This window comes from Acipenser ruthenus, chromosome 5 (genome assembly GCF_902713425.1).
Source record: "Acipenser ruthenus chromosome 5, fAciRut3.2 maternal haplotype, whole genome shotgun sequence".
Classification (NCBI taxonomy): domain Eukaryota; kingdom Metazoa; phylum Chordata; class Actinopteri; order Acipenseriformes; family Acipenseridae; genus Acipenser; species Acipenser ruthenus.
Window position 1 is genome coordinate 51001221 of NC_081193.1, and position 10873 is coordinate 51012093.

The window sequence follows — 10873 nt, forward strand, 5'->3', positions numbered from 1 at the left end:
ATATCTATGTAGGTTATTGTACTATATGTTCACACATAAAGGTTTGTCCTGACAATGTCTTTTCTTACTTCTAATTTGTCTAATGGGACTGGGAAATAGTCACAGCTGTTGCACTATCAGTTTCCAGATCAAGTCCTCCATTCTTCTGCTGTATGCAGCTGAAAATAAAAACAATTCCAGCTTTCTTTGAATTGCTGAACGGAGAAACATACTGTTCCCATATCCCTCTAATAAATATACTTTTGAGCTGGGAATTAGAATTTCTGAAATGCTTTGTAAATATAATAACAATAATAGTAAAATGGCAATATGGTCAACATGCTAATACAGCATGCATTAAGTAATATATACAGGAAATAAACAGTAAAACCTTAATTGAGTATTTTTTTTTAATTAAATCCATACCAATCAATATTCTTAATATGAGATACGGGGCTATGACACAAAGGAAAAAGTACAATATGTAGTAACACTTTATGTTTACATGGACTACCTTTTCTATGACTGATTAATGTTTTAGGCAAATGGCATCTCTAACATATACTATGTAGAAAGCTGCATCTCCCTGTAAGAACCCTCCAGACCAATCATGTTGAAGTCACTGGCCATTGTGGCCTTAAAACATAGTGGTATGGCAAGTGATTGCCTAAAAAAGCAATATTATAACAAGGTCAATTGTACATTTAAAAGAGGGATAAACAATGCTGTAAAATCTATTTACTTACCTATTATTAGTACTGGAAACTATCTTTGGCTATAGTCACATTATTCAAGTGTCATGCTGTTGCTTTGTTAAATAAAACTACTGGGGATGGTGGACTGTGAATTTCTGCTGTTACAGGACACCTCTGTGAACAGGATGTGGCATCTCCTCATGCTGTTCTATATAAATATTTGATGACTATCATACAAGAAACCTTTACAGTATGTGGATGAATGTGTGCTGCTTATACCGTCTCACTACTGCAGGGCACAAAAGGCACGGTGAACCTGCAGTGGGGTCACACAGAGTGAGTCAACGGTTGAGTTTAGTGATATGCAGGCAAAATTGGTATGCTAAGTTCAATGCCATTATTAACCTTAGCACTGTTTGGAAAAATTACCACTATTTATGTCAAGCTCCTGATAAGTGTGTTTGTATTGTCTCCAGTAGCTAAAATGTGGTCAATTATTGTGCACAGTCAATTATATTTATAGGAGCAATAACACACAATATGATCCAATATTCACAGACCTAGGGGTGTTGTACTGCACGAGGCGAAGGCAGGTGTTGTTAAACAGCCTAGGCCTGTGGATTTTGAACCATATTTGAACACCATGGAGTTTGCTATTGTACTTATAAAATGGCACCCGCTCCCAATTGCTCCCGCTATTCTGGCCATTTTATAATGGTATCCCAATGGGATTTTTCATAAGTCCCTGCACCCCATCCTGAAAAAAAAAACTTATAGATACGCCCAGAAGGTGACGGAAAGTATTTTTATTGGTACTGTGTAAAAATCTTTTCTACCTAATAAATCTAGAAATGTATTAACATTGTATTCATTTAGCTAATTCGTGCCATATTTCTCCCTAAAATATAGTATGAAACCACAGTAAGGGGAGGGTTGGCATTTTGCAGCAAACTATCTGCAGCCGTCTTACTTTTTACCATTTTAAAATAGGTTACCCTGTTTGGCCTTGCATACAAATGTTACATTGCTTTCATAGGTATGAAGGCTCCAAAGAGCGTACTAAGTTCTATAAAGGAAGAATAATATGGAAGGAGTTACAATTGTTTGTTTCCACAGGATATCACATGTTGACTGAACCAAAACCACAGTCCCAAACACTGACTGCCAATACCAAAAGGTTTGGTTTTGAGCTCTGGCATACATTGAGACAAAGATGCTTTTGTCTTCAAATGTTAGATGGCAAATATGATAATGAGAACTAAATACTGACACTGTTTAACTAATTAAAAAGGTAATGGTCTCTTTAATGTATTTGTGTCTGTGTAAAATTCCAAGTAGGGTCTATTTTAACTAGAAAAGTGAGTCTTTTTGAACAAAATCAAAGGATCCATGCCTACATAATCTAAGGGGTACGTCATACTACATTGAATGGTTTGTAAACACAGAAATGTGAAAAAGACTATCATTGACATATCCAGAGGTTCAAAACAATGTGGACACAACCTGTAATAGTACTTTATTGAGAGAATCACAGAATAGAACTTGTAAGAATACAACTGTCTAAAAGCAAGTCTGCATGAGTAATATGGTCAGACATTAAACTAATGTGGCACTGAAACAGTTAATGCTCCCTGGACAATACCAGTAACAACTGTGTAAAAACTATAAAGACTATGAAGACCTGGAGCTGGTGGTGGCAGCAGCAGCAGCGTCTTTACATACTAGCTCAACTCAATCAACACAGAAATTGACAGTAAAAAGCAAAAACTATTTTACATGGAAAATTATTCTAAATGGTATTATAACATATAGTAATAACGACTATGAAAATGAAATACTCTAATAATGCGTATACACAAAATTAGCATAATTCATTATTTATTTATAATTATATGGTATATAGAGTAGCAACACAAATTATGGAAACAATCAATGATTTACAGAACACTGAGGGTGGAGATTGTATTGCCCATTTCTCCTCACCAAGAACACTTACTTGGTATCCCTGAATTGATAATTGTCTCTCTTTAAAAATATGAAAAATATTTCAATGAGCAAGACAATTCACATGTAAAATGGTACCCCGAAAAATGTTCTCCTTTTTCTAGGGAAGCTGTACAACTGGGGATGGGGAGTTTGTTGCCAGATAACCTCCCTCAGAATACTTCCTCACTAAATATATTGGTATCCCTGAACAGAAATATAAAAATATGCTATGGATTTTAATAAGCAATCCATCTCATAAGGTCAGTGATACCCTAAATATGATCCATTTACTGTCAATATGTAAGTATTGTCGCCTTGGATAAAGGTGTCTGCTAAATAAACAAATAAAAATATATATATATATATATTGAATGACTGGGTAGAGTATTTGTTCTCTGTTTTACACAAACAAACAAATAAAATCGTCAATGGTGACTGCAAAGACTGGTGCAACATTCATAGTCCGTACCAGAAACCTATTTCTGATGATAAAAAGAAGAGAAAATGTCATACCCAGTTATTCCCCATTGGTAGCTAGTGGATCATATTTGGGGTACCACTGCACTTGTGAGATAGACTACTCATTAAAATCCTTTGCATGTGAGTATCTATTTGGGATACCAAGCTATTTAGTGAGCAAGTAGGCTGAGGGAGGTTATCTGACAACAAACTGCTCGTCCCTAGTTTTACTGCTTTCCTAGAAAAATGAGAACATTTGGGGTACCATTATACTTGTGATATAAATTGCCAATAAAAATACTTTGCATATTTTTAAATAGGAGCTGATTATCTATACCAAGATATTTAGTAAGTAAAGGGTCCGTGTGAGGTAAAATAAGCAATCAAATCCCCTGTAAATCATTTGTTGTTTGCATAATCTGTGTTCGTACTGAATAGACATATAAAAGCACATCATAAAACATGTTTTGTGCATAATGGTGTGTAAATAAAATGTTAGTCATTAAGGGACAAGTGAAAATCATGTATTTTATCAGTTTTGCTGTCTGTAAGTGTTTCTTTTTTCCTTATTATGAGAAACAGGAAGAAAAAGCTATTACCAAACAGGACATTGTTTTTTGTTTTGAACTTCCCAAATACAAGGAAAAGAGAAGTGAATTTCCAAAATGTAAACATCTTGAACTCGGATGAGGTTTCTTCACTGTGTGTGATACATCAGCTTTAACCAAAGTGACGTGAGAGGACTGTTCTGCTTTACAGTATACAGCTATACAACTGTCATTGTTTTAGCATGGCATAAGATAAAGGAATCCCATTTTAACATACAATTTGGGCCTAATCTTGTATAGTTCTGCTTGTGCCAAGTCTTAAAGCTAAGTGGTTGGAATACAGTAATAAAATGGTTGTTTGATTGGAACCCATCACACAAACAGTAGTTGTCACTTCTAACCACTAGGCTGCAGTGCCTTCCTATGCTGACATCTGTATGGCTATATGTATATAAAACTTGACGTAACTACTGGGGAAATAGTAGGAACACATACATATGGAACTGCTTTTTTATCAATGTGCAATTTGCACAATTTTTAATAAAAGGAACGTAAAATTCACAGATTAGGTAACCCAGAAAGTTAACTATTTAGGTCATAAGGGTGTGCTAGTTTTGTATTAAGAATAACATTACAAAATTCACCAAAAAATGAAATGATGCAAACTGCACTTTGATGTAAAGATTAATATTGCACAAAAAGCATGACAGAGGTTTTCCAGAGGATCCCCAGAATGTAGAGCTATGTGAAGTTTCAGACAGGAAAATCTAAATAAGATAATTAGATTGACAGGGCAATCCTTGGAACCACCAACAAAAGTCAAGCCGACACTGGACTAACAGGGTAACTCGCACATTCGTGTCAATCTTCAATCAGTGGCAGGTTCCAGTAGTATTCAAGCCAGGTACATTTAAACCTGTCTCAGCAATCAGCGTCGTGCTATGAGTTTATCCTCTCCTCCTTACAGTATCGCTGTCTCATTTTTGGTCTTGGAAGCTCTGGCAACACCAAGACATTTTCACTGCAGTACAGTAATTCTTTGTTTCTTTCTAAAATGGGTCCCCTCAAACAAAACAAATCCAACAACCTTTGATCCAGCACATACTGTAGAGCATCAATGATATTTTGGTGGAAGGTTTATTTTAATTTATTACAACAACCATGATTAACATTTTTTTTTTTTTAATCTGGCTATTAAAAGCCAATGTTCCACAAGTTATAGTGTTCTGTAACTAACCAACAGGTGAAATATTTGAAATAGCTTTGTATGAAAATACAATACAGTTACATTATATTTCCTTTTATTACTGTTTAGGAACTATATATCTCTTAAAAACTGTAAAGGCTTCCCCTACCTACTGGCCTATACAAAGGTACTAACTAGAAATGTGAGTGTTTCAGGAACCATTTTACTATTATAGGAAATCATTGTTTCAGGATCTGATTTAAAGTAAATTTGAATTCACACTTGCTGTCATGAGCAATCTGTAAAAGAAACTGGGCATCTAAAATAGCCTACTGCTCTCCTCAGTTATTTACGATCCTCAAGTTTATTTTACCTTTTTTTAAGAAATGTAAAAACAAAATGCACATGTCCTAGGAAGTTGTACGCTGAATCTGCAGTCTGTGAGGAGCTTTCCTTATAAACCACCTTTACAGAAAATATACCACAGGTATGCATTAACCTAAAAAACCCTTGCAGAACACAACAATGGACTACACAATACATTGGGAACAAATACACACTGGGACATAAGGTTCCGTAGTACTGCAAAGCATTTGACCTAATTCATCTAATCAGCACTCTGTAGTACCATGCTACCAATGGCTCATACCATTGTACATGACCTCTGCATTGCTATTAGAGATCATTTGGTACTGTATGTGTTTGTTCACACTACAGTTTACTATGCCTTTTACCAAATCCTCTTTTTAAACAGAGGCTTCCCTACCATTCTAGCCTCATACAAATTTACCAGATTTTCTCAAAGGGGTCCCCCTTTCCCATTATTTTATTTTGTAGCTTCATTCAAAACTTTCAATTCCACTGCTGCGAATTTAGTCACACCTTTTAATGCAAATAATGTTAAACCAAGAAACACCTGCCTATCTAAAGAAGGGCAGTAGTCTGGCCTCCCTGCAGTTTCAATGTGCAGCTTCCTGTGGAAATCTTTTCAGCCTTCATAATCTTGCATTTGCGGTGCTTTTTTTAACCTTTACGCCCACAGTTAGTCACAATGAAAGCGTGGTGGGGAAGTAAAGCTAAAACCCAACCGGCTGAAGGCCTTGTTACTTACAAAGAAATATAGTGAAATTATAGTTACCTGTTCTGCAACCAATCCATTTTTTTTAAAATTCATAATGCATTCCTTTTTTTTGTCGTCTTTGAGTTATTATTATTATTTATTTCTTAGCAGACGCCTTTATCCAGGGTGAATTGTTACAAAATATCACATTATTTTTACATACAATTATCCATTTATACAGTTGGGTTTTTACTGGAGCAATCTAGGTAAAGTACCTTGCTTAAGGGTACAGCAGCAGTGTCCCCCACCTGGGATTGAACCCACGACCCTCCTGTCAAGAGTCCAGAGCCCTAACCACTACTCCACACTGCTCCCCACGGAGTTCTTTGTCATTTCCTTAAAATCTAAATGGAATTTACTGGAAGTGTCCACTAATCAGACTAAGTTTTGATTCAAGCTAATTTTACATATACTTCTGGGGCATTTTAATAGGACCTGTCTACTTGATTGGATTTGGCATAGTTTCTTACACTGGAAAGTCAAACAAATTATGTAATTAAGCATTATTCTGGATTGTACCCCGAAGCTAATGCACCCATCTACTGTGCCAGAATTGTGCTTGAACAGTCTTCATGCATCTTCCACAGCCACCACAATCCCTAGATCTCAATCCAATTGAGCATGTGTGGGAGGAACCTGCATGACGCATTCATGTGAAGACACCTTCCAGTGCCTTGTGGAGTTTATCATATTAGGTACAGACTCCAATAAAGTGGTCAGACAGTGTACTTCACTTTTCTGCATTCTAAAATATGTTTTAAGTAGTCAAATCTGTTGCTGCCCAAAGGAAATGACTTCTTAAAAACAAATAATTATACTTTCATATTGTATTGGCGTGTTGTTGACTAATTATCAGACCTCTTCAGAAATGTTATTGAATTGTTTTCTTTAATTTGACTGTCAAACAATTATCTTAAATAGAAAAAATGAAGGGTTGTAGTAGCCTAGTACAGTGGCTCTCAAAAGTATTCACCCCCCTTGGACTTTTCCACATTTTATTGTTTTACAACATGGAATCAAAATGGATTTAATTAGGAGTTTTTGCCACTGATCAACACAAAAAAAGTCCATAATGTCAAAGTGAAAAATAAAATCTACAAAATGTTCTAAATTAATTACAAATATAAAACAGAAAATAATTGATTGCATAAGTATTCAACCCCTTTGCTATGACACACCTAAATAAGCTCTGGTGAAACCAATTGTCTTTAGAAGTCACATAATTAGTTGAATGGAGTTCACCTGTATATAATTAAGGTGTTTCACATGATTTCAGGTTAAATACACCTGTCTCTAGGAGGTCGCACAGTTGGTTAGTACATTTCCTAACAAAAACTACATCTTGAAGGCGAAGGAACATTCAAAGCAAATCCAGAATAAGGTTCTTCAAAAGCACCAATCAGGGGTAGGATATAAGAACATTTCCAAGGCACTGAATATCCCCCGGAGCACAGTAAAGTCCATTATTAAGAAATGGAGAGAATATGGCACAACTGTGAATCTGTCTAGAACAGACTGTCCTCAAAAACTGAGTATCCGGGCGAGAAGGGCACTAGTCAGGGAGGCCACCAAGAGGCCTATGGCAACTCTAAAGGATTTACAGTCTTCCACGGCTGAGCTGGGAGACACTGTGCATACGGCAACAATAGCCCGGGTGCTTCACAAAACTAGCCTTTATGGGAAAGTGGCAAAAAGAAACCCATTGTTGAAAAAAACTCACATCAAATCTCGGCTAGAGTTTGCCAGAAGGCATGTGGAAGACTCTGAGACCAAGTGGAAGAAGATTCTATGGTCTGATGAGACCAAAATAGAGCTTTTTGGCCTGGACGCTAAGCGCTATGTTTGGCGCAAACCTAACACCGCACATCATCCTGAGAACACCATCCCTACCATGAAGCATGGTGGTGGCAGCATCATGCTATGGGGATGCTTCTCTGTGTCAGGGCCTGGAAAGCGCGTGAAGATAGAGGGCAAAATGGATGCAGCAAAGTAGAGAGAAATCCTGGAGGAAAACCTGCTGAAGTCTGCAAGAGACCTGGGACTTGAGAGAAGATTCATCTTCCAGCAGGACAATGACCCCAAACATACAGCCAAAGCCACACTGGAGTGGCTTAAAAACAAAAAGGTCAATGTCCTGGAGTGGCCCAGTCAAAGCCCGGACCTCAATCCAATTGAGAATATGTGGAAAGAGTTGAAAATTGCTGTTCACCAAAAGTCCCCATCCAACTTGGCGGAGTTTGAGCAATTCTGCAAAGAAGAATGGGCAAAAATGGCAGTGTCCAGATGTGCAAAGCTGGTAGAGACTTATCCAAATAGACTCATGGCTGTAATTGCTGTCAAAGGTGCCTCTACCAAATATTGACTCAAGGGGGTGAATACTTATGCAATCAATTATTTTCTGTTTTGTATTTGTAATTAATTTAGAACAATTTGTAGATTGTATTTTTCACTTTGACATTATGGACTTTTTTGTGTTGATCAGTGGCAAAAACTCCTAATTAAATCCATTTTGATTCCATGCTGTAACACAATAAAATGTGGAAAAGTCCAAGGGGGGTGAATACTTTTGAGAGCCACTGTATATAGTACTGTTGATCCTCTTTACAATCATTTGAAGCATGTGTTATATACAGTTGTTTTCACTCCCTGTCTTTGTGGGGACCCACAAAGGTTTTTAAAGGTTAGTGAAATTATGATTCTGATCAGTGTTATTATTCAACAATGGGACTTGGCTACTAGTTCACTTACGTCTGAGTGGGCTTAGGCCAATCTGCTTTTTAGTTGATTTGAATGGTACATGTAAAAATAATTCTAATTTATAACAGCACAAGTGATCAAAAGATTCAGTGTTCATGTTCCAGTTACCATATCCTGCATTGACTGAAATGTTTCTAATGGTAAAGTCAACAACTACTTATTTTGCGATGGAGTTAAGGGGGCCTGTCCATGAGAGAGGTTTAGGAAGAAATTCTTCTTGTCCATCTAATTTTTAAAACTGGTGAAAAGGTGCAGTCTGTCAATTTCAGACAACCGTCAACTGACAACGAACCAGGGACACCAAACTAAAATGAATTCCAAAAAATAATGGTTTTACCAAAAGGTTTCCTCCAAAATTGATGGAGCTATATTATGACATGCCAATAGAAGGTAGAAAAAAAAGAGGTGTGACTAGGGGGAGATTCACCCTAAAGATTAACATAGTGGTCATGGTTTTTTTTCAGCTAGGCGCACATTATAAAATTGAAAATTAAAAATGGATATAAGGTTTCGGTGTATGCTGCGGTCTAGTCACAATGAAACCCAGATTTTTACATGGATTCTCAGAAACACATGTGACTAATTAAACATTGCATTGCAACATAGCCTCAGTAACTTCTAATGCTTAGTATTACTGAAAAGCTGAAGGGAAAAAATGACATGCCACTACCAGCAAAGCAGCAAAGGGTGTAGCAGTGCAAGAGGAAACACTCAATTGGAGGAGGGGAAGTTTTTATAATTGAAAAAAAATCGACCACAGAATATCTTTAACCCTTGCTAAAATGCTGAAAAAAAATAAAAAAATAAAGAGAGTCCCCTCTGTGGTTGCCAGCAGCTTCCATCTTGACTTTTACCTGACATTGTTGAATTACATCACTAATGAGTGCTACATATATGCTGTAAGCAAAGCTGATACTGTTTTGGATTAAAACTTTACCAACATAGAATACAGGTGGAATACATTTGGTCTGGTCAAATTTAAGAGTAGAAGCTTCAAATAAAAATTTATATCAGTTGTATTTCCTGTCATCTTACCTTTTAAGATGCTTGGACTATGAATTTTGGATTGTCTCTTCACTTCTAGTTATACGTAACATAGGCTTGATGAGACTAGTCTCTATAGAATTACATGCCAGCACCATCTAGAGAACTGACATTTTTTCACATTGTATTGCTGGAAATACACAGCTGAGCACTGCCAGAACTTACACTTATGATAAAAAGACTTTGGTCAATCTAGCCTACATAAAATATGTTGTAGTTAAAACACCTTAACACATTTGAGGACCAGAGCAGAGGTTGTCAATTCTATTTGTCGGGGGGCCCCTTTTTTTTTTTTTTTTAAACCTTTAACTGAAAAAGGACAAATCACAAAAAACGTAGCACAGTGAAAGTCGGTCTATGTGTAGGTATAATATCGGAGCCATTTCTATATTATAATAAGTGTACATTTAATTAGAATTAAATTCTGAGTACTAGTCAGAACAATTATGTAACTGCTCCATCCTGTAATTTTTTTTTTTTATTCCTCTCGATATTTGCTTTTGCTTTCAAAACAGGACACTAGGTGTATAGAAAAACTGCTGATTTTTGTTTTGTTTCTATGAAGCATATGTGTTAACATACATATTTTAGTGTAAAATATAAAGAAAAACATTTGTAGCATTAATTGAAGATGTTTTCCCTATTAAGCACTGTTGGGAAACAGCTGATCAGATGGTTTATCCATACCTTTAAATACTCCATTATAAAACTATAACAATGTTGGTTAATGCTTTTACCAATTAATGTTCGATTTACTACTTTTATTTTGTGAACTTAGTGCTCATGAAAGGTGGGTGCCACAGTTTAAGTATTTTAATCCTAACCTGAAGACCTACTGTCATTTAATTCCGAGGCTCTCTGAAGCAGAGACTGACAGTTATGCTGAATAGTGGTGTTGGTGTTGGGATATGTATTAATGTTCATTAGGGGCTGGATTGAGCTTTATTTGAATTTAGATATATCTAAAATATTGAAGTTTCATAAAGACAAACATTTGTAAAGTATTCATTGTGGTTGTTAGCAGACTCTTGTGATTTTAAAAATCATGTGCACAATTTTGTGCTAAAAAAACAATAATGTGCATCCCCATTTCAGCAGG